This window comes from Tamandua tetradactyla, chromosome 6 (assembly GCF_023851605.1).
Source record: "Tamandua tetradactyla isolate mTamTet1 chromosome 6, mTamTet1.pri, whole genome shotgun sequence".
NCBI lineage: Eukaryota > Metazoa > Chordata > Mammalia > Pilosa > Myrmecophagidae > Tamandua > Tamandua tetradactyla.
Window position 1 is genome coordinate 112805808 of NC_135332.1, and position 25862 is coordinate 112831669.

A 25862-nucleotide genomic window follows, 5' to 3' on the forward strand; every position below is an offset into this window, starting at 1 on the left:
TAGGTGAACCAATAGTGATACGTTACTATCAACTAAAGACCACAGTTTACATTAAGGGCTGTGCTTTGTTTGTGCAATTCTATGGTTTGTACCATTTTACATTCCCACTAGCAATGTTTGAGACTTCCAGTTGCCCCACACCCTCACCGGCATTTGGTGTTGTCAGTGTTTCGGAGTTTGGTCATTTTAATAGATATATAGTGATATCGTGTAGTTTTAATTTCAATTTCCTAATGATGTATTGCATATTTTTGTATGGTTATTTGCTATCTGTGTATCTTCTTTGGTCAATTGGTTGTTTAGATCTTTTGCCCCCTTTTTTTACATTGAGTTATTTTCTTATTGTTGAGTTTTAAGACTTTGTTTTTTTAAGATACACGTCCTTTACAATATAAATGCTTTCCAAATTTTGTTTGGCAGCTCCAACTGACCTCATCTTTTTAGTCTCTTTAAAAAGTGGGTTTCTTTTAGACTTCATATTGTTGGGTCTTGTTCCTTTTTATCCATTTTAAAAACCTATTTGAATTACTGGAATTTGGCCATTTTCATTTGATATAATTATTTATTGATATGGCTCAATTTTTGTTCTACAATTATATAGTTTTCTGCCTCTCTCCTCAGTTTTTCATTCTTTTACATTCCTTTTCTTGCCTTCTTTTGCATTGTCTGAATATTTTTAATGTCCCATTTTAATAAATCTATTGGCTGTTTTTACTTCATTTTTCTTGTTGCTTGATGGATTATTGTCTACTTATGTAACTTTTCACCATCTAGTAAGTGTGTTTTTCCAGGTGTCTACTTTTATTGATTTTTCCTAGAAAAGTTGTAAGTTTAGAGGAAAATCATGTAAAAATTACAGCATTCCCATATACCCCCTATTGTTGACACTTTACATTCCTGTAGAACCTTTTGTTACAACGATGAAAGAATATTAAAATTCTAATATTTGCTGTAGTCTATAGTTTACATATTATTTTTTCCCATATACCATCCTATTATTATTTTTATTGCAATTTTATTGAGATATAGTCACATACCATATAATCATCTAAAGTGTACAATCAGTGGTTCACAGTATCAGACTATAGCTGTGCATTCATCACCATGATCAATTTTTGAACATTTTCATTATTCCAAAAATAAATGAAAATAAGAATATAAAAGATAAATAAAAAAGAACACTCCAAGCATCCCATATCCCCTACCCCCCAATATTAAATTATTTATTGTCCTTACTTTTACAAATCTGTCCATACACTACATGAAGGGAGCATCAGTCACAAGGTTTTCACAATTGCATGGTCACCCTGTAAAAACTATATAATTACACTATCATCTTCAAGCATCAAGGCTATTAGAAGGTCAACAGTTTCAGGTATTTCCTTCTAGTTATTCTAATATACTAAAACTAAAAAAGGGATGTCGATATAATGCATGAAAATAACCTCCAATTGAGTATTCAATTATGGGTGTGACCTTTCAGTGAGATGGAGATGTGACTCCACCCATTTAAGTTGGGTCTTGATTAGTTTACTGGTGTCCTTTAAAAGGGGAAACTATTGGAGAAACCTAGATGTAGATGCTTGGGCAGCTGACAGAGCCAAACATGAGACCCAGATATTTGGAAATGCAGAACCCAGCAGACAACACCATGGGCCTTCCCATGAGATGCTAAGCAAACCAGGATCTGGAGAGAACCAAAGGAAGCCAAGAGATGCAACTCAGCCCCAGAGAAGTCAAATGAGAAGCCCCCACAGGAAACAGGGTCTGAAAGCAATGGAGCCCAGGAGCAAGGGACTAGCAGAAGCCAGCCACATGCCTTGCCAGCTGAAAGAGGTGCTCTGGACGACGTCAGCCTTTCTTGAGTGAAGGCAACCTCTTTTTGGTGCCTAACATTTTCAGGGCCTCAGAACTGTAAATTTGCAACTTAATACGTTCCATTTTTAAAAACCCCTCCATTTCTGGTATATTGCATTCAAGCAGCTTTAACAAACTAAAATACCATCCCAGTTATGTAGCCAATTCCTATAATAAATTTCTTAATATTTACATAGCCTCCTGTAGGTTTTGTTTCCCTGGAGAATTCTAAATAACACAGTTAGCTTTGTGCCACAGGGATGCCATCCATAAAATGGGAATAATAACAGCTCTACCTCCCAGTACTGGTGTGAGGAGCATTTATTCATTCAGTCATCAAATATGTGTCAGGTTCTGTGCCAGGGGGATACAGTTGCTAATATATCAGAAATAATCCTAGTTTTCCATGAAGTTTGTGATTCATAGAAAGAGCATTAACAAAATAATTTCTCAAATAATTAACTAATGCATGTAAATATTACCTATGAATATCACTACATTGCAAAACTTCTGTTTTAATAAAGAATACTGACATGGCTAATCCAAAACTGCCAATAAAAAAAAAAAAGAAAGAAAGAAAAACCTTTAGAATGACCTGTCTACTGTATTTGAAATCTCTCAGCCATTGAAACTTTATTTTGTTTCATTTCTCTTCCCCTTTTGTTTAAGAAGTTTTTCTCAGTCCCATGGTTCCAGGGCCAGGCTTATTCCTGGGAATCATGTCCCACATTGCCAGGGAGATTTACACCCCTGGGAGTCGTGTCCCACATAGTGGGGAGGGCAGTGAGTTCACCTCCTAAGTTGACTTAGAGAGAGAGGCCATATCTGAGCCACAAAAGAGGTTCTTTGGGGGGTAACTCTTAGGCATAATTATAAATAGACTTAGTTTCTCCTTTGCAGAATTAAATTTCATGAGGGCAAGCTCCAAAATCAAGGGCCCGGCCTATTAAATTGGTAGTCTCCAATGCTTGCAAGAATATCAGGAATTTCCTTGGTGAGGAAGTTTAATATATTCATATTATTTCCCAGTCCCTTCAGGGGACTTTGCAGATACTTTTTTATCCTCTGCCCAATTATTCTGGGATGTATCGGGGTATCACACTAATCTGTACAAACCCACAAGATCTCACTCCCTATTACAGTTTCCCTATAATTACGATGTTCAAATAAACTGACCATACAAGTTAAATTCAATAGTGTCCTATGGGAAATATTAATTTTGCACAAAATAAACATCTCTTCCTTTGGTGTCACACAGAAGTTGAAGTTTTAAGGCACAGTCAGTATCATCCTTCACTCCTTTAGTCTGATTGCCCTTAGTCCTAATCAGATCAACTTCATTCATATCTGTAATTGAAGTCTGATCTCTTTTTCAGCTTTTTAAACAATTGCTGTATGGGGTACTGCTGACATTCATAGCTGAGGAACTCTAGCTTTGAGTCTCAGGTGTCACACTGAAACCCAAAGTTCCAGGGAATGACCACGTTATACCCAAAGAGCTCAGCATCTCAGACTTTAGAAAATAACCCTTACAACTCAGGAATAAATGTGACTGATATAAGAGCTTACAATCTAGGAGCCTATATGATAAGTCTTCCCCTGATAACCTATGCCCTTGAATTCAATTCTCAGACTTTGCACATCATAGTTTTAGATCACTGTTATATACTTGTCTTCTCGTTTTGGTTTATTTCACTTAATATATTGTCCTCAAAGTTCGATCACCTATTTCAGAACTTCACAGCCACTAAACATTCCATTGTATGTATAGACCACAGTTCACCCTTCATTCATTAGTTGATGCACCCTTAGGTCACCTCTGTCCATGTGAGTTGTGAATACTGCTGGCATATACATCAGCATGCAAATGTCCATTTGTGTCCCTGTTTTCAGTTCTTTCAAGTATATACCTAATAATAGGGTTGCAGGATCATAGCCACCTGTGGAACCACCACACTGCCCTCCTACCACCCTGTTATTATTACCCTGTATTAGTGTGGTCCCTTTGTTTTATCTCATAAAAGAACATTCTTAAACTTGTACTATTAACTACAGTCCATCTTATACACTAGAGCTCATTATGTTATACAGTCCTATGTTTTATCTTTTAATTTTTATTCTGGTAACATATATATGACCTAAAATTTCCCCTTATAACCACATTTACCTAAATAATTCAGTGTGTTAATTACACTCAATAATGTGCTACCATCACCACCATCCATTGCTAAACATTTATAATCAAATTAAATAGAAATTCTGTTCAAAGTAAGCATCACTCCCCATTCTCTAACCCCAGTTTATCCCCAGCTAATCTATATTCTAGATTCTAACTCCATGAGTTTGCTTATGATAATTAGCTCATATGAGTGACATCATATATTTGCCCTTTTGTGTCTGGTTTATTTCACTCAGCATAATGTCCTCAAGGTCCATCCATGCTGTCTCATGCATAAGGACTTCATTCCTTTTTATGGCGAAATAATATTCTATTTTATGCATATACCACATTCTGTTTTTCCATCAGTTGATGGACACTTGGGTTGCTTCCATCTTTGGTGATTGTGAATAATGCCATTATGAACACTAGTGTGCAAATATCTGTTTGAGTCCCTGTTTTCAATTTTCTGGATATATACCTAGTAATGGGATCACTGGATCATATAGCAATTCTATACTTGGCTTCCTGAGGAACTACCTGTGATAGAGTCAGTTGTCAACTTGGCCAGGTGAAGGCACCTAGTTCTGTTGCTGTGAACATGAGTCGATGGTACGTGAACGTCATCTGTTGCTAGTTAAATCTGCAGTCAGCTAGGAGGCGTGCCTGCTGCAATGAATGATGTTCATTAATTGGCTGGTACATAAATGAGAGAGCTCAACGTAGCACAGCCCAAGCAGCTCAGCATTCCTCATCCAAACAGTGGCAGCTCAGCCCAGGCCTTTGGAGATGCAGAAAGGAATCACCCTGGGGAAAGTTGTTGGAACCCAGAGGCCTGGGGAGAAGGCCAGCAGAGATCACCCTGTGCCTTCCCACATAAGAAAGAATCTCAGTGGAAAGCTAGCTACCTTTCCTCTGAAGAACTAACAAAATAAATCCCCTTTTATTAAAAGCCAATCCATTTCTGGTGTGTTGCATTCTAGCAGCTAGCAAACTAGAACACTACCAAACTGTCTTTCACAGCAGCTGCATTATTTTACATTCCTACCAGCAATGAATGACTGTTCCTGTTTCTCCAAATCCTCTCCAGCCCTTACAGTTTTGTTTCTTTAATAGTAGTCATTCTAGTGTGTATGAAATAGCTAATAACGTTGAACATCTTTTCATGTGTGTTTTAGTCATTTGCATATACTCTTTGGAGAAGTATCTATTCAGGTATTTTGCCCATTTTTTAATTGGGTAGTTTGCCTTTTGATTGTCAAGTTGTAAATTTCTTGATATATTCTGGATATTAATCCCTTATCAGATACGTGTTTGACAAATTTTCTCCCACTAAGTTGTCATTTCACGTTCATGGCAAAGTATTTTCATGCATAAAAGTTTTTAATTTTGAGGAGATCCTATATATCTATTTATTTTTCTTTACTTGTGTTTTGGGTATAAAATCTAAGAGACTATTGCCTAACACAAGATCCTGAAGGTGCTTCTCTACATTCTTCTAGGAGCTTCATAGTTCTGATTCTTTTATTAGGCCTTTGATTATTTTGGGTTAATTTTTGTATATGGTGTAAGATAGTGGTCCTCCTTCATTCTTTTGCAAATGGATATCCAATTCTCCCAGCATAATTTTTTGAAGCAACTATTCTTTTCCAGTTGATTGGACTTGGCAACCTTGTCAACAATTTATTTGGTGCAAAATTTGTATTTTGGGTAGTGCATTATCTAATTTAACTTACATGGTCAGTTTAGCTGAATACCATAAGTACATGGAATCTTGAATAGGGCATGAGATTTTGTTGGTTTGTCCAGTTAGTGTGGTGCCCTGATATATCCCAGAGTAATTTGGGCCATGAATAAGGAAGTATTTGCATTAATAAAGTATCAGTGGCAGAGAGAGTTCAAACAGAGTCAAGAGGCTATTCTGGAGTTTGCGCCTAAAGCTTCAGGTAGACCTTGCTCCCTATCATAACCTGCCAACCCACAACCAGGACCATTCCAGACAATCCCAAAGAACACCTAGGGCAGTTTATAAGATTCCACAAGGGTTCCAGGCACTAGAGTAACTTTCAAGAAATCTACAACCTCCAGATGGGTCCCTTGTCCAGATAAGCTTTGAAACCTAGCTACCCCAGCCTCCCCAGAACATCAGATAATTCCATCTCCCTAGTCTATATTAGTGACAGATCCTTTCAATGTCAAAAATTTAGAATTGCCATAGCCCAAACAACCCCAATGAGAGGTATGGAAAGATCAAAGGTGATGGTAGAATTATTCATAGAAGATAGGACTTAACAAATGAATATGAATGCTGAATCATTAAATTGATCTCTTTTATCCTCCAGTATTTTAGAGCAGCTAGAAGTAAAAACCTAAAATTGTGAAAATGTAACCCATGTCAAAGTCTGAAATATGTTCTGAACTAATTGTGGTGTTGTGCTTTGAAATTTATAGCTTTTTTGTATATGTGTTATTGTTCACAAAAAAAGAAGGGAAAAAAGTCAATTGTGATGATAAAAAATTATTTAAGCCTGCTAGCCTCCTGTATTCTGGAGCCTCTAGAAGGAAAAATAAGAAGAGATCATATGGTAGCCCACAAAAAACTCTAGGATCTGTCCTGTAACCACCTGTTGAAGAGTACTTTAAAAACTATTGCTTCTTTTTTATTTCTTTGCTTTGTATATATGTTACTATACAATTAAAAAAAAAGCGTTTTTTTTTTTTTTTAAAAAAGAAGTATTTGCAAAGTCACCTTGTGGAACTGGGGAGAAAGAGGAAATATTCAACTTCCCCATTTGGAGAATTTCTGATATTCTCACAAGCAGTAGGGACAAGCAAATCAATAGGCTGAGCTCTTGATCTTGGGGTCTGCCCCTATGAAATTTATTCCTGAAAATGATATGCTAAGCCTCCTTAAAATTACATCTAAAAGTCACCCCCAGAAACCTCTTTTGTTACTCAGATGTGGGCTCTTTCTGTAAGCCAATTCAGCAAGTGAACTCACTGCCCTACCCCTATGTGGGACATGACTCCCAGGGGTGTAAATCTCCCTGGCAATGTGGGACAGAAGTCCTGGGATGAGCTGGACCCAACATCAAGGGTTTGAAAAAGTCTTCTTCACCAAAAGGGGGAAGAGAGAAATAGACAAAATAAAGTTTCAGTGGCTGAAAGATTTCAGGGTCGAGAGGTTATCCTGGAGGTTATTTTTATGCATTATATATATATCCCATTTTAGTTTATGGTGCCTTGGAGTGGCTGCAGGAAAGTATCTGAAACTGTAGAGCTGTGTTCTAGTAGCCTGGAAGATGACTGCATCTTCAAGATGTTTTTAATATGCCTTAAATTCAGGAAGTGTGAGTCCTCCATCTTTGTTCTTTTTAAAGATGTTTTTAGCTGTTTGGGGCCCCCTACCCTTCCAAATAAAACAGATAGTTGACTTTTCCAGTTCTGCAAAGTAGGCTATTGGGATTTTGATTGTAATTTCATTGAATCTGTAAATCATTATAGGTAGAATTGACAACTTAACAATATTTAGTCTCCTACTCCATGAGTGTGGAATGTCCTTCCATTTGGTTACTCTTCTTTAGTTACTTTTAGTAAAGTTTTGTAGTTTTTTGTGTACAGGTCCTTGCATCCTTGGTTAAATTTATCCCTAGATATTTGATTATTTTAGTTGCTATTGTAAAAAGTTTTTTTATTGCCTCCTTGGATGCTCATTACTAGTGTATACAAACACTATTGATTTTTGCATGTTGATCTTGTACTCCACCACTTTGCTGAATTTGTTTATTAGCACTTGTAGCTTTGTTTTAGTTTTTCACGACTTTCAATATATATAGGATCATGTCACCTGCAAATAGTGAAAATTTTACTTCTTCCTTCCAATTTGGATGCCTTGCATTTATTTTTCTTGCCTAGCTGTTCTAACTACAACTTCCAGCACAGTGTTGAATAACAGTGGTGAGAGTGGGCATCCTTGTCTTGTTCCAGATCTTAGAGGGAAAGCTTTTCAGTTTCTCATCATTGAGTATGATGCTGGCTGTGGGTTTTTCATATATGCCCTTTATCATGTTGAAGAAGTTTCCTCTATTTATATTTTTCTAAGTGTTTTTATCAAGAAAGAATGCTGGCTTTTGTCAAATGCCTTTTCTGCATCAATTGAGATGATCATGTTTTTTTCTCTTTATTTTGTTGACATGATGCATTGCATTAATTGGTTTTCTTATGTTGAACTACCCTTCCATAACTGGAATAAAACCCACCTGATCATGGTACATAATTCTTTTAATGTGCTATTGGATTTGATTTGCAGGTATTTTGTTGAGGATTTTTGCATCTATTTTCATTCACTAGATAGGCTATAATTTTCTTTTCTTGTAGTACCTTTATTTGGCTTTGATATTTGGATGATGTTGGCCTCATAGAATGAGGTAGGTGGTATTCTCTCATCTTCAGTGTTTTGGAAGAGTTTGAGCAGGATTGGTATTAATTCTTCTTGGAATGTGTGGTAGATTGGAACTGTATGTACCATAGAAAGGATCATGTTCTTTTTTTTTTACATGGGCAGGCACCGGGAATCGAACCCGGGTCCTCTGACATGGCAGGCAAGCATTCTTACCTGCTGAGCCACCATGGCCCGCCCGGATCATGTTCTTTTAATTCATTCTTGTGGTTAAGACCTAACTGTAGGTGAGAACTTTTGATTATTTCAGTTGAGGCTTACCCCAGGATTGACCTTAATCCTCTCACTATAGTCCTTTTTAAGAGAATAAAAGGCAGAAAAAGACCAGAGAAGTTTATTTTTAAAAGTCCTAGAGAAGCTGAGAGGACCCATAGAAAACAGAGAGGAAGTCACTGAAAGTGAATGCAATGAAACCCAGGAGAGAAGAACCAGTCAACACTGACCATTGCCTTCCCATGTGACAGAGGTGTCCCAGATGCCCACAGCCTGTCTTCAGAGTCCAAGTATCATCCTGTTGATGCCTTGAGTTGGACAGTTTCATGGCCTAAGAACTGTAAATTGTAAGTTAATAAATCTCCATTGTGAAAGCCAACCCATTTCTGGTATACTGCATCCTGGCAGGTTTAGCAAACCAGAGCAGAATGATTGGTAGAACTCAGCTGTGAAGGCTTCTGGTCCTGGGACTTTTCTTTGTTTGGAGGTTTTTGCTGAATGATTCAATCTCGTTACTTGTAATTGGCCTGTTGAGATCATATACTTATTCTAGAGTCAGTGTAGGTAGTTCATATGTTTCTAGGAATGTGTCCATTTCATCTAGGTTGTCTAATTTGACAGCATGTAGTTGTTCATAGTATCCTCTTAATATCCTTTTTTTAAAATTTCTGGGGTCAGTAGCAATGTCCTTCCTCTCATTTCTGATTTTATTTATTTGAATCTTCTCTCTTTTTCTTTTTTTTTCTTTGTCAGTCTGGCTAAGGGTTTGTCAATTTTATTGCTCTTTTCAAAGAATGAAATTTTGGTTTTCTTAACACTCACTAGTTTTTTGTTCTCAATTTCAGTTATTACTGCACTAATCTTTGTTATTTCTTTCTTTCTATTTGCTTTGGTTATAGTTTGTTGTTCCTTTTCTAGTTCCTCCAGGTATGCAATTAGATCTTTGATTTTAGCTCTTTCATCTTTTAATGTAAATGTTTAGAGCTATAGATTTCCTTCACAGTACTGCTTTGACTGCATCCCATGCGTTTTGATAAGCTGTGTTCTTGTTTTCATTTGTCTCAAGATATTTACTGATTTTCCTTGCACATTCTTCTTTGGCCCATGATGGTTTAAGTCTGAGTTATTTAACTTTCAAATATTTGTGGGTTTTCTAGTTCTCTGTCTGTTATTGATTTCTAACTTCATTCCATTAGGTCAGAGAAGATGCTTTGCATAATTTCAATCTTTTTAAATTTATTGAGGCTAGTTTTGTGACCCAACATGTAATTTATACTGGAGAATAATCCATGTACACCTGAGAAGAATGTAAAACTAGCTGTTTGGCAGTGCAACATTCTTTATATGTCTGTTAGTTCTAGTTCATTTAACATATTATTCAAGTTCTTTGTTTCCTTTTTTTATCTTTCATATAGTTTTTCTATCTTTCGATGAAAGTATTGTATTTAGGTCTCGAATAATTATCATAGAGGCATCTACATCTTCTCTCAGTTTTGTCAGTGTTTGCCTCATATATTTTGGGCCACTGTGCTTGGTGCATAAATGTTTGATTGTTGCGTCTTCTTGGTGGTTGTCCCTTTTATTAATTTATAGTGTCCTTCTTTGTCTATTATAATAGCTTTGACTTAAATTCTATTTTATCAGATATTAGTATACCTACCCCAGCTCTTTTTTTTTTTTTGGTTACTATTTGTGTGAAATGTATTTTTCCATCCTCTCACATTCAACCTATTTGTTTCTTTGGACCTAAAGTGAGTCTCTTGTAAATGACATATAGTTGGATCATGCTTTTTTAAATCCATTCTGACAATCTGTGTCTTTAATTGGGGAGTTTAATCCGTTAACAGTCAGTGCTGTTACTGCAAAGGCAGTATTTTGGGGCCGTTTTGTCTTTTGTTTTTTATATGACATGCATTTCTTTTGTCCCTCTTTTTCTTTGTTGCAACCTCCTTTTCTCTATAGTTGGTCTTTATGTATATGTGTACATGACCAGTCCCTTTCTTATTTCTGTTTCTTGTATATTTTCAAAATATTTTCTTTGTGGTTACCTTGGGGTTTATATTGCACAACCTACATCTATAACCTACTAATTTAAAAAGATATCAATTGTATACACAGTCTCTGATCCCATTTTTCTTTTCTGGGCATCTAATTATATTGATGAGTTAACTCTGAAGGTCAAATTCTCTCTCTTGTCTAGGGTTTTACTGTTGATTGGCTTTGTGTTATCTTTTCCTTGATTCTTGGTCTGTCTATTGTAGGTCTTTATCATAGCCTGTGTTTAAACTATTCAGATTTTCTCATCTCTTTATCTGACTCATGCTTTTATATATTGATTATTCTTCTTTTTCTTTGAGTCAACATTTATGGAGTCCTTCTCCAGACTCTATCATCCTCCAAAGTTCTGAGCAAATGATATTTGTCCTCTTATTGGTGACTCTGAGGAAAGACTGTTCCAGGGGATGTCTTAGATCATCATATTGACGACATCACTCCTAGTTTGTATTTTATCACTTCCAGTATAATATAGAGAACTTAAAACCATATATATATCCCTTTACCCTACAGCTTAGATGTTATAAGTGTTATATGTATTACATCTACATACACTGAAACCCCAATCAAACAATATCATGTTTGCTTTCAACAGGCATGCATATTTTTTAAAAATTTAAGATAAAAACATAATCGATTGTATTTATACCAATATTTGCCATTTCTATTGTTCTTCCTTCATTCCCATAATACTAAATTTTTCTGTACTATCATTTCCCTTACACCTGAAGAATGTTCTTTAGGATTTGTCTTAGAAATGGTCTGCTGATGATAAATTCTTTTATTTTTCCTTCATCTTAATCTGAGAATGTTTTCATTCCTAAGGGATATTTTTGCTTGGTATGGAATTCTGGGTTGATGGTCTTTTCTTTAGGCAGTTTTAAAATGTTGCACTGCTGCTATCTGGTCTCCATGGCTTCTGATGAGAAATTTGAAGTCATTCAAATCACTGTTTCTCTATATGTAATATGCTTAGTTTTGATGCCTACTTTCAAGGCTTTTCCTTTGCTTTTCAGTATATGATTATGATGTGTCTGAATATGATGTGCTTTGAGTCTATCATGTATGAAATTTTCTGAGTTTCCAGAATCTATAAACCTATATGCCTTTCATCAAATGTGTTAAATTTTCAGCCATTATTTTTTCTGCTTCACACTATTCTCTCCTTGTGGAAATCCACTAACATGAATGCTAGACATTTTTATTGTGTTTTTCTCAGTTGTTTCAACTGTAAACGTTCAGATTTTACAAAGTCGTTCCGATGGAAAAACTGATTTATTCAAGTCACTGACTCTTTCCTCTATCATCTCCAGTCTGTTGTCAATCTCATGCAATGAAATTTGTTTAGTTTTCATTAACTTCAAAAGAATTTACTCTTACCTGATGGAGCATGGTTATACTTATAGCTGTTTGAAGCTTTTGTCTAAAAATTCCACCATCTGCATCATCTCTGAATGGTGTCTATTCTCTTTCATCTCCTTGAGTGTTATTGAGATTTTCCTGGTTCTTTGTATGGTGAGTAACTTTGGAGTGTATTCTGAGTATTTTGACTGATATGCTATTAGACTGGATTCTGTGAAAATCCTCTGGAGAAGTTTGATTCATTGGTTTGTTTGTCTGTATGCCCTAATTTATAATCTCTCCAATTATGGTTACTGTGCAACTCTCACACCACCTTCATGGGCTGTGGTGTTTTGGTTCAGTTTAGATTTCCAAGCCTCTTCTGTGCTGTTGAGGTTGACTCCATGTATGACTCTGGGACACAGGTAGGTTCTACGCAATAGTTCATTCTCAAAGCTTTGCCATGCTGTGTTGTGTCAGTTACACACGGGCACAGTTCTGAGATTAGTCCAAGACTCCATACATGTAAATAAGGAATCTTCTCCGCCCTGATTTCTCCCCCACTATCAGGTCTTCACGATCCCCTTATACTACTCTTCTCTTTAAAAGTTTCCTCTACTGTTGCACACTTCCCATGACTGGGTCTGCCTTTGGACTAAAGGGGTAGAGAATAGGGAGAGAGAGGAAAATATAGGGATTCTCTCCTGTAGGAGTTTCTTTTCACGGTGCCTCTGGTCACAGAGAAGGATTTCTCTCCGAGTTTTATGTGGCTGCATGGCCACCAATGACATAAAAAAGCAGCATCAAGACTGGGGCCTGCCTGGAGCCAAAATAAGAGTTGTTTGTTTGTTTGTTTTAAAGGATCCCTTCCTCCCCAGCCCCAACCCCTCACAGTTTCTGTCACGAATCTATTTACCAGACCTCCGGCCAGAAAAAGATAGCTTCTTTTGGAACTTTCTTTGCCTATGATTTCTATGCAGTTCACAGATTTGAGCTTCCCTAAAATAGAAACCAGGAGATGCGGTGGGGAAAACACACAAAAGTACAAAACAAGAAACTCCCTGCTCTATAGGTAGTGCTAATTTTTATTTTCCTCCTCCTGTCTACTTGCTATTATTTATTTTCAAGGTCTCACATAACTGCTTTATGTATTTTACTTTGGGTTTTTAATTGTATTGAGTGGAATAGGTAGGGTGAAGTGTGCTTACTTCAGTTTAGCTGAAGTACCTGGACAGTTTCCACATCCACAGCGGGAAGCCGAGGCAACCATCCCAACCCAATAACTTTGATAATAAAGGTTACTTTATAACAAGAGAGCAAGATTGTACATATGTGATCCTGTTTCTGTTATACCTAATAGAGCACCACACACAAACGACCACTTGGAAGACACACTTTAGTAAGAATCCAGTAATGGTCTTCTATTAGGAAAGACATCTTGCTAGTTTATGTCTTCTTCCATTTTTCTGTGACCATGTATGAAATACCTTCCAGTCTCCTGTTTCCTCTATAGGTCAAGAAAGAAATGTCAGTGTGGAAGAGGGCAAGCAATTTAAAACAAAGGAGAAAACAACACTAATACTCCAATATTAAAATTGGAGTAATATTTTTTTATTATTTTTACTCAAAGTACTAATGTATGACCTGTAGAGAAGTTGGACATTTTTAACAGTAGTCATACTTTCCAAGGCAGAACTGGAGTACGTGAATCCCATAAAGAATAGTGAAAAATCACTTCCATTGTAATTCATCTGTGTCATCTTTTTAAACAATATATCACTTTTGTATATATCTATTCTCAGTGAATGTATGTATCTACTAATTTGTGCTTGAGTTTCAACTTGTGAGCCTAAGAGCAAGAAAAAGAGCTCAGATAAACAACAGAAAATAACAACCTCATATTCAGTGTGGAAAGCAGAGAATAATGAGTGAATCAGAGAGAAAGAGGCAGTGAGGGAGTGAAATTATTTTTCTTTAGAAGCTGAAAATAAAGGGAAACCTCGGGGTAGTGATGTAAGAGGATGCGTGTGAAAGAGCCAGAGAGGGGAAATCAGGTTGAATAACCACTTCCTTGAGACCCAGAGGAACGGAATCAAACATTGCAATTGTACTGAGGCACGATCAGGGGGACTTTAGAAAACACAAAAAGAATGGGTTCAGGGAAATAGGCTGGCAATCTGCACCAGAAAAACACTCCTAACTCCTTTCTGGAGTAAAGTGATATTCTCTGCATTAAGAGAAGTGGCCTAAGATGGTGTGTCTATTCCATACTTATCCTATGTGGTGTGGGGTGCAATGGGGGTGGTGGTAAGGGGTGATCGGTGGGAAAGTGATTTTTTTTTTTTTAACATGGACAGGCACTGGGAACCGAACCCGGGTCTCCGGCCATGGCAGGCAAGAACTCTGCCACTGAGCCACTGTTGCCTGCCCAGGGGCTTCATTTTTTAGGAAGCAGGTACTCAAAAGGTGGTGGCAGTGGAAGGGACAGGACAGACAGGGACCCTGAATTTCTTGTACCTACATAGCTTCCTTAAAAGTATTTATGAATAATAAAATAATAATGGGAGATTCTATAAATATTTTCTACTTCATCTTGTTTTTAATGTATTGGGAACTATGCATAATTTGCATTACATCTATGTTCATACCACTATATTTTCCAGATCAAATGTTATAAGAAAAATGCCTGCAAACAGATGACAGATAATCTTCTCTATATAATTGTATTAACCCCTGGAGGAATTCTTTCCATTTTGTAATAACGTCAGTCAGTGTTAAGAATTTGTGGTCATCTGAGAAGGTTTTCTGACAATGAAGACTCTTAGAAATGAATCTGTAGCCACAAGCTGAGGCTAAGAGGGTGACAGGACAACCATATAATGGGAAATTTGGTACAAATTCCCACCACATGAAACATCACAAATAGGAGGATGCATTATCATTTACTATAAAAAATATGCTTTGTTCAGCTTTGCAGCATAGAATATCTTACTGGCAAGAAAATAGAAGGTTTGGGTTTATCCCAGCTGTGTACTTAGCAAGGCCTCATGGCTGCTTTTTTTTTTTAAGCTCCTTTGTGGTAAAGCCCTTAGGGAGAGAGAAAGTGTGATTTCTCATAAACATCCTTATCCATGTTCTCCCTAATTCTTTCTCCATCTCAGACGTCTTTCAAAGTACAGATCTTGGCCTATTTTCAGAAAGTAGGGAAACCAAAGTTTTGCAAATGGAATTTAAATAAACATTTTGGACTTCTGAGTCTATCAGTGAAACAGTAAGCCAGAAGCTGAGTGCATCTTCTCTGGGCTTCCATCCCAGGCCGTGCTGCCAGCTGTCAGTGGGGCCGCCCTAACCCAGCCCCTCAGGCAGCGCCAGCCTCTCTATCCATCGTAGATCTCTCACCTGGGTGAAAAGAGCCCGGCCATGTGTAGAGGAAATTGACAAGGCAAATTCATACACTCAGACCTGCTGGCAAAAATCTCAGAATTTCTGGGGTATTAAAAATTATTGACCATATAGCACCCAAGCAGAAGAACACAATACACTAAAAAGTTCAAAGAGTTTTGATGGGTTAATCCACGGACAGTTTGAACAATTCCCTTTTCTCTGAAACTGACATCACTATATTGTTTTTAATTTATGCTAAAAGCAAGTAATATCCCGGAATATTCCAGATAGCCCTGCCAGCTTCTTCCTTTTTTGCCACTATAGAAGAGAAACAGCCTTTCTGTTACATTCCTTTTTGGTCCAAACCTGGAGGCTTAAACAAACTGTGAAACATGAGCTCAGTGATTTCTGGTTCGTACTGCTCATTTCATGCTTTTAAATTGAAAATAATAGTTTCTCGATCCCCTCCCCTTCCATTCGTATTCATTTCTCAAAAACAAGATAGGCAACTGAGGGTGACTTAAAATGATGATTTCTGGCAATCTGGGATCTCCATCTATCACCAGAAGACTAAGCTACCAGCTTTTCTGAGCTTGCAGGAAGTTGGCCTATGCTTTTTTTTTGCAAACAGCTTTCTGATGATTTCCTGATTTTCAGTCTGTCCTAATGGAAAATGTGACTCAGATAATATATTGCCTTGAATTTATGAAAGACAGTATGTTCTTCCAAGGATGTAAAAATATATACAGCCAGATTTCAGGGATTACGTACAAACATGGTCATTTTTCCGTACATATTGGTAGCCCTTTCTGACCCACATAACACCCTGTGGCACCTCCGATAGAAGGTATTCAAAATCTTTTTGAGTGGTACAGAAAAGCGTACAACTTCTCTCTTTTTACTGTGCAGGCAATTCTAAATTGGTGAGGTGGCAGTGAGACTGGGGAAGAAGAATGGAAAGTAATGGCCTAAATGCATCCGAAGAATTATTGATACACTCCTGGCCCTCTCATTCTTTGACAATCAAGATTTGGTCCCATGATATTTCTTATTAATCCCAATAGCAGTTATCGTAATGCTCAGGGCAGATTTAAACCCCTTTTTATATGGAGGAACAGAAATTCACTAACCCAGAAATCCAGCTCTCTGAGCCATCAAAAATATCAGTAACACTCCAAATACTCGGTGTGTGCAAATGAGTCTCATTCATGAAATGACATCACAGCCAGCCTCACAGATCAGTTCCTTAAAAGTGTATGGCTGACTGCTGGGGAATAAGAGACATTGGGCCCAGTTGTCTCTCTGTCATTCCTGCCGCTACCAAATATGTGAATGAGGCAGCCCTAGATCATGGAGCTACCAGGTGATTCACCAGCTGTCTGCAGATACATGGGAACTCTGGTAGAGCAGCAACCAGAAGAACCACCCAGCTGACCTATAGAGGTGTGAGCTAATGAATGATTGTCCTTACCCTCTAAAAAAAAAAAAAAAAAGGTATATGGCTGAATTTATTGAAAATGTGGCTTCTAAAAATAGAACGTTATTTTCCTATTTAGTCCATTTTTTTCTGGATATCTGTATTTACAGGGAATTTTGGAATATATAGCCTACTTATCCTTAAAATTGTGAAAGCCAAACAGGATTTTCTAAATTATCCATATTTTTATCTCCCTAAATACTTCTTGTTTTGCACACTTCTTATCTTTTGTGGATGTAGTGACATGAAAAATGATACCAATAAGATTTGTGTGCTTGATTTACTGATTATTTTACTCATAACTTATATAACATTGTTTGAGTTTGCTAGGCTGCTGAAAACAGTGCCATAAAATGGGTCTGGCTTTTAACCATGGGAATTTATGAGTTTAAAATCTTACAGTTTTGAGGCCATGAGAATATCCAAATCAAGGCATCTCCAAGGTAGGGGTTTCTTCCCAAAAACAGCTGCCAGAGGTCTTTAACTCTTTTGCCACATGGGAGGGGTGGTGGTGATATCTACTGGTTTCTCCCTTCTCTTTCAGGTTTCACTGCTCTCACCTTCTTGCTTCCATGGCTTTCTCTCTGTCTGAATTTCGTTCTCTTATAAAGGACTCCGGTAAAAGGATTAAGTGGCTCACACCTCAAATGAAGTGGCCTCGTCAAAAGATCTTACTTAAAATGGACCCACACCCACAGGAATAGATTAACTTTAAGAACGTTAGTTTTCAGGGGTCCATACGGTTTCAAACCACCATAATTATGTATCCAGAACTTCAGAAAACCATGGGTGAATCAGGCACATATCCTTATTTGAAAAAGCTAAAGAGACTAAAAAAGGAAAAGACATTTATAACAATAACTCTGGTACAAAGTTAAAAGAATAAATGACCTAAAAAAGTGGTAAATGTACTGCTGTATTTATAAAGGACTGGCCAGCAATTTTTTTTCTAATAATTTATACATGTGGGTTGCCAGGAAAAGGCCACTTTAATATAGGAAAGAGGAATGAGGAACAAGCCATGTACTTTGTAGGGAGGTAATCTGTAAAACTAAATTTTTAAAACCAGAAAAAGAAAGAAACTGGGCGGGCCACGGTGGCTCAGCAGGCAGGAATGCTTGCCTGCGATGCCAGAGGACCCGGGTTCGATTCCCGGTGCCTGTCCATGCTTAAAAAAAGAAAGAAAGAGAAAGAAAGAAACTCAGTAATGTATATCCCCATCTGAAGTATTGTTTTAAAGTCATACGTATATTTCATAAATTAAAAATTCCACCAAAAAAAGAGTTTTTGTGATGGATTGAATTGTGCTCCCCAGCAAAGGCTTGTTCTTAATGGTAATCCACATGCCTCTGGGTGTGAATTCATTTGTAAGTAGGACCTCTTGAAGATGCTATTTTTAGTTAAAGTGAGGCCCAGCTGGATCAGGGTGGAGCCTAATCCGCATTACTGGAGTCCTCTATAAGCAAAAGAAATGCAGATGCAGTTAGAGACGGCCAAGCGTGAGCCAGAAACTAGAAGTCAGTGGGAAGTAGAAGTGCAGACACAGGGACAGGGAGATCTTGATGTGGCAGGAGACAGAGATGCGAGTCAAGGAAGCTCAAGAATTGCAGCCAAGAATAGCACCAAAATGCTACAGATCTGGGGGAGAAAGCATGGTCTTTCTGATGCCTTGACTTGGGACTTCAGGCCTCTAAAACCATGACCCGATACATTCTTGTTGTCTAAGGCAACCAACTGTGTGATATTTGTCACAGCAGCCTGGCACACTATGACAAGTTTCGGCAAAATTTAGCCTTTAGATAGCTATAAAAAATTCTTACTAATTTTGATAGGTAAATATTATAGAAAGAGAGGTTTTCTTGCAAAACAGAATTATACGGGAGGTACACTTTTAGCAGGTCATAAAGAATGTATGGAAAGCATACATTCTAAGCATAAAAAGGCAGACAATGTAAGAAGCAGGGCCAGGGAGTCAAGATCATGGGTGGATGTGGGGTAGGCTTGTTTGTTTCTGGAGGGGAGTAATGGCAGATCCGATTATTCAGGCAGTTTAAGATCACATTATGGAAGGATTTGAATCTGCACTATGTGGTATGGCCGATCCTGAGATGGCAGTCAAAAGCCATTGAAGTGTTTAAATAGGAACATGCATGATATTCAAGTTGTTCTTTAGGAAGACTATACTAACCACAGTATGCTGAATGCACTGGAGTAAGAAAATGTATTAAAATGTTACTATAATCTCCCAGTTTATACGGCTGATTGATAAATATTGAGTGACTGAGTGGTAGAGTGAAGGTAATGGCAGTAGGAATTGAAAGGAGGGGATGATTGCAAGGCCTTCTCCTAGTGACAGAATAAATCGCATTTTAGGCAACAAGAACAAGTTTACCTTCACTCAGATTCCCTTGAAATACAAAGATGGCCCTTGCTTTGAAAGACTATTGCACAAACACTTAACAATCTCAAATAGTGGATCAAACCACACCACACTGATTTAAATTTCTACTTGTACTTGCAAAAAAAAAAGTTCGATGTCATGTACCCAGAATACTTTTAATGGCACTGTACAAGTATCAAGTTGACTAAAATCATGGATTTCCATCTGATGTGAAACACACTGCCAAGCCTTAACTTCATAAGGAATCTGCAGTGTGCCAAACAGATCATCAGAGAGCCATGTTTCCTCTGAATTCAAATGCACCAGTTGACCCTTGGATACCAGTCTCCCTAGCTTTGGAATTAAGGAGGAGTCTTGTAACGTCATATAGCACAGTTGGGTGAATAAGTCTGTGTATGGGAGCCAGTGTTTTTATGTCAGTGACATACCTGATTGTCTCTTCAAATTAAACTTCAACTACCCCACCTTTCTTTATGTCAGTTGTTCTTGCTGAAGTCTAAATAGAGGAAATTTAATCTAATCAAACTATAGACTGAAAATAAACACTAAAGAGGAAAGTAAGCAGCCTATGTTATTTGAATTTCGAGGGCTCTTTTAGTTCAGCCAACACCACTCCTATTCGGGAAGCCTCCGGTGGGACCCACGGTAAGTGTATAAACAAAAAGCCAAGAGCTATCAAGTTATTGTCTGGCAATATCAGAAAATTTCCATCTTATTTAAGAAAGCACTCACTGGTGTCAGTGAACATAGCATAGCAGTGAGGAAATCCACACTGGCATGCCATGGCTTTTCCCCATTAAGCCGTGAAGGGCAGGTTGAGTTACATTCATGCCTTGCCAAACAAATTTCAGTTGAAGTCAGGAAGTGGAAAATGCCTGGGTATTTCATTGTTTAATGGAGAACACCAGATATACAGTAAAACCATCAAGAATCAGGAATTTATTGACTGACAAACATGCTCAAATGGAAATAGGGAACTAGAGGGTTGGCCAGAGAATAGATTTTCCTGTAATTGTTTGCAACTGAAAGTTCCTGGAAAAGATCACCTTCCCAGGGAAAGAAGAACCACTCCTATGGACATGGCCATGGCGAGCTGAATGGCCCAAGTTTTCAAACCAGACGATTTAGGAAATTATATGACTGCATTTTTTAAAACCTGCATTTCTACTTCATATATCACAAAGCACTTTAATTTCCTAACCTGTAATCTTTTTACTCAGACTTTCCACAAAAGAAAAGTTTAAATGAAAATTATTCTTTTCAAACCTTTGAAATCCTTTCTCATTCGAGTCAATGTGAAAAATTGTGAATTATTGAACAATCTGGACCAGAGAATGTTTCTAAAGCAATTATATTGAAGAAGCAGGGGAGAGAATTTCTCACTTAAGGGAAGGAAAAATAACTAACTTCTCAGCCCTTGGCACCTGTAATTAATTTACTTCTGAGAGTTGGCCACTGTGGTAGGTATGTTGCACTCCATTTTATAGATGAGGAAGGAGACTGAGAAGTTAAAAATTGTCCAAAGTCACACAAATCGGAGAAGCCCAAAGGTGGGATTTAGTCACTAGAAATTCTAGTGGCTCATAACTCCCACACCCCTGGATCTTCCCAATGTCAACCAGTGGCCACTAAACTCTAAATTATTCTCACCTCACGGTCCTAGGATGAGGAAGGCTTCATTTCAGGGTGACACATGCTTCTCTGGTCATCTGAACAAAGAAAGCAAAACTAGTTCGATTCTTACAACTTTCACCTGAAAGTGAAACCTGAGGCTTCTGCTCACATTACATTACAGCAAAGAAAGTTTCATGGCTGTGACAAACGGTGGTGATGTGCTATCCTGCCATATGCCAAATCTGGAACACACAATCGCAATTCTGATTTAATATAATTTCTACAATTAATATACAAAAATAAATACCAACTTAAATCCTCTTCAGCATACTCTGGTTTTTCTTCAGACCGTGTAAATCTTTCACCTTTTACAAAAGATTTCTGTGGAGAGGAACGATTCTGAGTTTATACTCAATTTTTTGAAGCCTTGTATTATGCAGGGCTTATAAAGCTGTACGAAAATAAAATTTGAAAAAAAATCCTCTTTAGCAGATACTCTTCTTTAGTAAAATCATTATTAATGAAGTTGTGTTATGTTAGTAAATGCAAGTACCCCTCACTATCCAAATGTATTCTCTTCCAAACTCTACTTGCAAAATATTGGAACTGAGGGAGAGCCGTACTTAAAACCAAAATAGATGCTGCATTAAACTGAAGACTTTCTTTCTTTTGTACAGCCTTCCTGTGGATATCCCAATTGTAAACATTTTATTATATTTGCCTTATCTATATATTTTTTCCTTGAACTATTTGAGAGAAAGTTGCAGACATGATGGCCCATTAATTCTAAGAGTTTCAGTGCAAATTTCACACAAAAAGGCATGCTCCTTTATAATCTCATAAATACAACAAAAAATGAGGAAATTAACAATCATACAATAATACCATCCAACCTACAGGTCCCATTCAAATTTTATCAGTTGCCCCCAGTATGATGTCTAAATTCTTTTCCTTCTGAGCAATGAGTGGACAGATGTCTGCTGAGTAATGAGTGGTCCGATGTCTCATGATTCCAGCTGCAGCGCCCTCCCCTGTTCCCCCGACCTAACACCTCCCAGTTTAGGATCCAATCATTTAGTTCTCATGTATCTTTAGTCTCTTAAATTAAAATTGTTCCTTGGGATTTTTTCGCTTGTATTTCATAATCTTGACATTTTTTGAGGAATACAAACCACTTGTTTTGTAGAATGTTGATCATTTTGGATTTGCCTGATATTTTCTATAGCAGGTTTTGTTATTGTTGTTTTGTTTTTGGTCAGGTGTACCACAGAAGATTCTATATTCTTCTCTATTTATCATATCATTAGGCATATGATGTTGATTCCTCCCACTATTGGTTATATATTAATTTTTATCACAGTTAAGATTGTCTTCTTCATTGCAATAATACTTAAGAAGTTTTTGTATTTTGCCATTTTTCATAAATATTTTGTGAGAAGATACTTCAAAACTATTTTAATATTCTGCTCCTCATCATTCACCTACTAGTCTTCGCATCTATTAATGATTCTTACCTAAATCAATTACTATCATGAGGCTACCAAATGGTCATTTTTAAAGTCCATCATTTCTTATTTGTTGACATGCTAATAGACATATCCTTTCTCCCTTATTTATTCATTCATTCATTTTATTATGTCAGCGTGCACTCATAGATTCTTCTTTTATCCAATGGTATGCAATTCATTGCTATCACACATTTTTCAGTGCTCAAATTTTGGTGTATTTAGCTAGTGGGAACCTGTTTGAGCTGTTTTCTCTATTCTTTTTACATTAACCCATCATTCTTTTTTTTTTTTTTTTTTTTTTTTACATAGGCAGGCACTGGGAATCGAAGCCCGGGTCCTCTGGCATGGCAGGCAAGCATTCTTGCCTGCTGAGCCACTGTGGCCTGCCCCCCCATCATTCTTTAAGCAATTCCTATTTTCTCACACACACAAAAAGATGTTCAAGGCTCATCTTATATTTTTCTTGACCTAGTCTTGAAGACTAGGTCAAGAAAACAATACCCGGGTTCTTGGTGTGTTCACTGCTACTGGGATGGCATTGCTTCCTAAGTTCTCTCAGAGGAGGGAAGTAGGAAATACAAACATATATACACACACATACACCATTCAAACATACACAAAAGTGCATTTATATCCACATCTATTTCTATATCCTTCTATCTCTATATGTTAAAAATCCTAAGTTCACACCAATACCTCTAGTTTAAATTCATGCTACCAGTGTTTATTCTGGTCTTCCAGCTTTCCATATTTGCAACTCCATTCTCTGATGTGAGTTCCTTCATCTCAGTCCTTCTGATGTGTTAGCCACCAGGGCTGACCATTCCTGCCCCAGGCGCCTAAAGTGCCTGAAGTCCCTTTGTTAAAACAATTTGGAAATTATAATAGGAATTGAATGGAAAATGTTTTCTTCTGTGAGTGGGCTAATTTTATTCACAGCAAAACATATTTATGCCAATCCTAAAGGACACTGGGGGCAATATATAAGATTCTACAAAGGTTCCATGGACTAGGGCAACTTCCCAGAAACCTACAACCCCTAGATGGGCCCCTGGTCCAGATAAACCCTGAAACCTAGAGGGCCCAGCCTCTCCAGAACATCAGATAGTTCCATCTCCTTACCCTCTACCCCTATTATTGACAGCCCTTCCAACATGAAAAATTTAGAATGGCCATAGCCCAAATACCTCTAAAGAGAGGGATAGAAAGATCAAAGGTGATGGCGGAGTTATACAGAGAAGGTAGGGTTTAACAAACAAATATGATTGCTGAATCATTAAATTGATATTTCTTTTAGTCTCCAATATTTTAGAGCAGCTACAAATAAAAACCTAAGATTATAGAATTGAAACCCATGCCAAACTCTGAAATCTGTTCTACAACTAATTGTTGAGCTGCACTTTGAAATGTATTGCTTTGTAGTATATATGTTATTTTCCACAGAAATAAAAGAAAAAAAGGTTGATTGTGATGATTAAAAAAAAATTATTCCTTCTAGCCTCCTATATTCTGGAACAGCTAGAACGAAAATTTTGAAATGATAGTATGGTAGCCCATGACAAACTCTGGGATCTGTCCTGTATCTACTTGTTGAAGAGTGCTTTGAAAATATTTCTGTTTTTTTTTCTTTGCTTAGTTATATTATACAATAAAAAATATTTCTAAAAAACATATTTATGGAAGAACCACAGTCAGGTCAATAGATGGTAGAAAAGTTTCGGGTTTGGCTAGAGTACGTTGCATATCCACAAATTTACAAAGTAGGAAAACAGATATTTGTTGATGTAGCTTTAATGATTTTTATTCCAGAATCATACATAAGAAGGTCTATCTATAAATGTGGGTGTACATGAAGCTTTTCATCAGTATGGAATTTATTTTATTGAAATATTCTCTAAATACAGATACCTAGGCAAGAGAAAAATGGAACTTTTAGTTCCAGTAGGAAGAAATAACCCCTTTCCTCCCAGGTTTTCCCTCCAAAAATTATAAAAACCCTGGACATAACACAGCAAATATACATATGAAGACACTGAAAGGTGGAAAGGAGAAGACAGACTTCCTCAAGACTTGAGAAATGACACAGTGGCGAATTACCTGGGCTTCCTTATTGTCTACTGTATATCCTTAAGGTACAACAGAAGCCTTTGACCCTGAACTGCCAACAGACACAACTGAAAAAGCTTTCAAGAAAATCCTGTTTCCTAGACCTAAGGAAGGAGAAAAAAGGTGTCCTGTCAAAAGAAAACCATGTTGGTAATATTATCCTACTCCAACCAAACATCAACAGAAAAATGAACTCACCAAACCCTCTGCAGTTTCAGCAGAATCAAGCAAAGAAACACCTTCCATCCCACCCCTCTGCCCCATGGAAGCAAGTGGTAGTACTTTGTTGCCCCTACTCAGTGGTATCAGTAGAGCCAAGCAAGAAACTGAGCCTCCATCTCCAAACATCATCAATGAGATCGGGAAGGTGGTGCAAGTCGGGACTGGTCAATGCTCCCCTTTCCACCTTCCCTGGTGTCAGCAGGCCCAGTGCGGAGCTGAACCCCCATGCCCAGCCAGCAGCAACAAGACTGAATGAGGACGGGCAGAGCAAGGCTAATCAGTACTCTGCTTCCCCTCCCACAGTGTCAGTGGAGAGCTGTGTGTCCACCCCTATCTGGCATCAATGAGGTGGCAAGAAGTGGTGAGAGGCAGGGCTAGTTGGCACTCTTCCCCTCCTCTGGTGTCAGTGGGGCCCCAGTGGAGAGCTAAGCTTCAGCACTTTTCTGCAGCTGCAATGAGCTGAAGGTGAGCGTGCACACCCATCTCACCGTCATGCTACGCAACCAAGGGAAATGGCCTAGAAGAGAAAAGAAAAAGGAAGTTGGATCCAGAGTCTCAAAAAATAATATCTGAAATGTCCAGGATATATTTTTAAAAATCCAGGAAAATCACAACTTGAATGAGGAAAGACAATCAACAGACATCAATACCAAAATGAATCAGATGTTGACATCAAATGACAAGGAGTTTAAACTAGCCATCTTAAAAATATTATACCAAGAAATTCTCTTATAAATGCACAAAGTAGAAAACCTCAATAAGGAAATAAGGTTATACAAAAGAACCAAATGGTAGTTATAGAACTGAAAGTACAATAACTGGTATTAAAAATCTTACTGAATGAGCTTAATCGTGGTGTGATGCCAAAGGTTAGATTCAGTGAATTTGAAGACGGATAGAATTTACCTAATCTGAGCAACAAGAGTAAATAGACTAAAAAAAAAAAGAAAATGAGTCTCAAGAACATGTAAGTCAATAAGAAAAGAACTAACATTTGTATCATCCGAGTCAGAGAAGGAAGAAGAGAGAATGAAAGAACAGTAGCCCCCCAAAAATATTCGAAGAAA

General features: G+C 37.5%; 1 non-coding gene across 1 annotated transcript; it reads left to right on the plus strand.

Annotated features, from left to right (window-relative positions):
• Positions 1 to 21286: 21286 nt before the first annotated feature.
• Positions 21287 to 21403, plus strand: LOC143689098 (U5 spliceosomal RNA). Its single transcript, XR_013178571.1, has one exon. It is a non-coding gene; the product is annotated as a U5 spliceosomal RNA (small nuclear RNA).
• The last annotated feature ends 4459 nt before the right edge of the window (positions 21404 to 25862 follow it).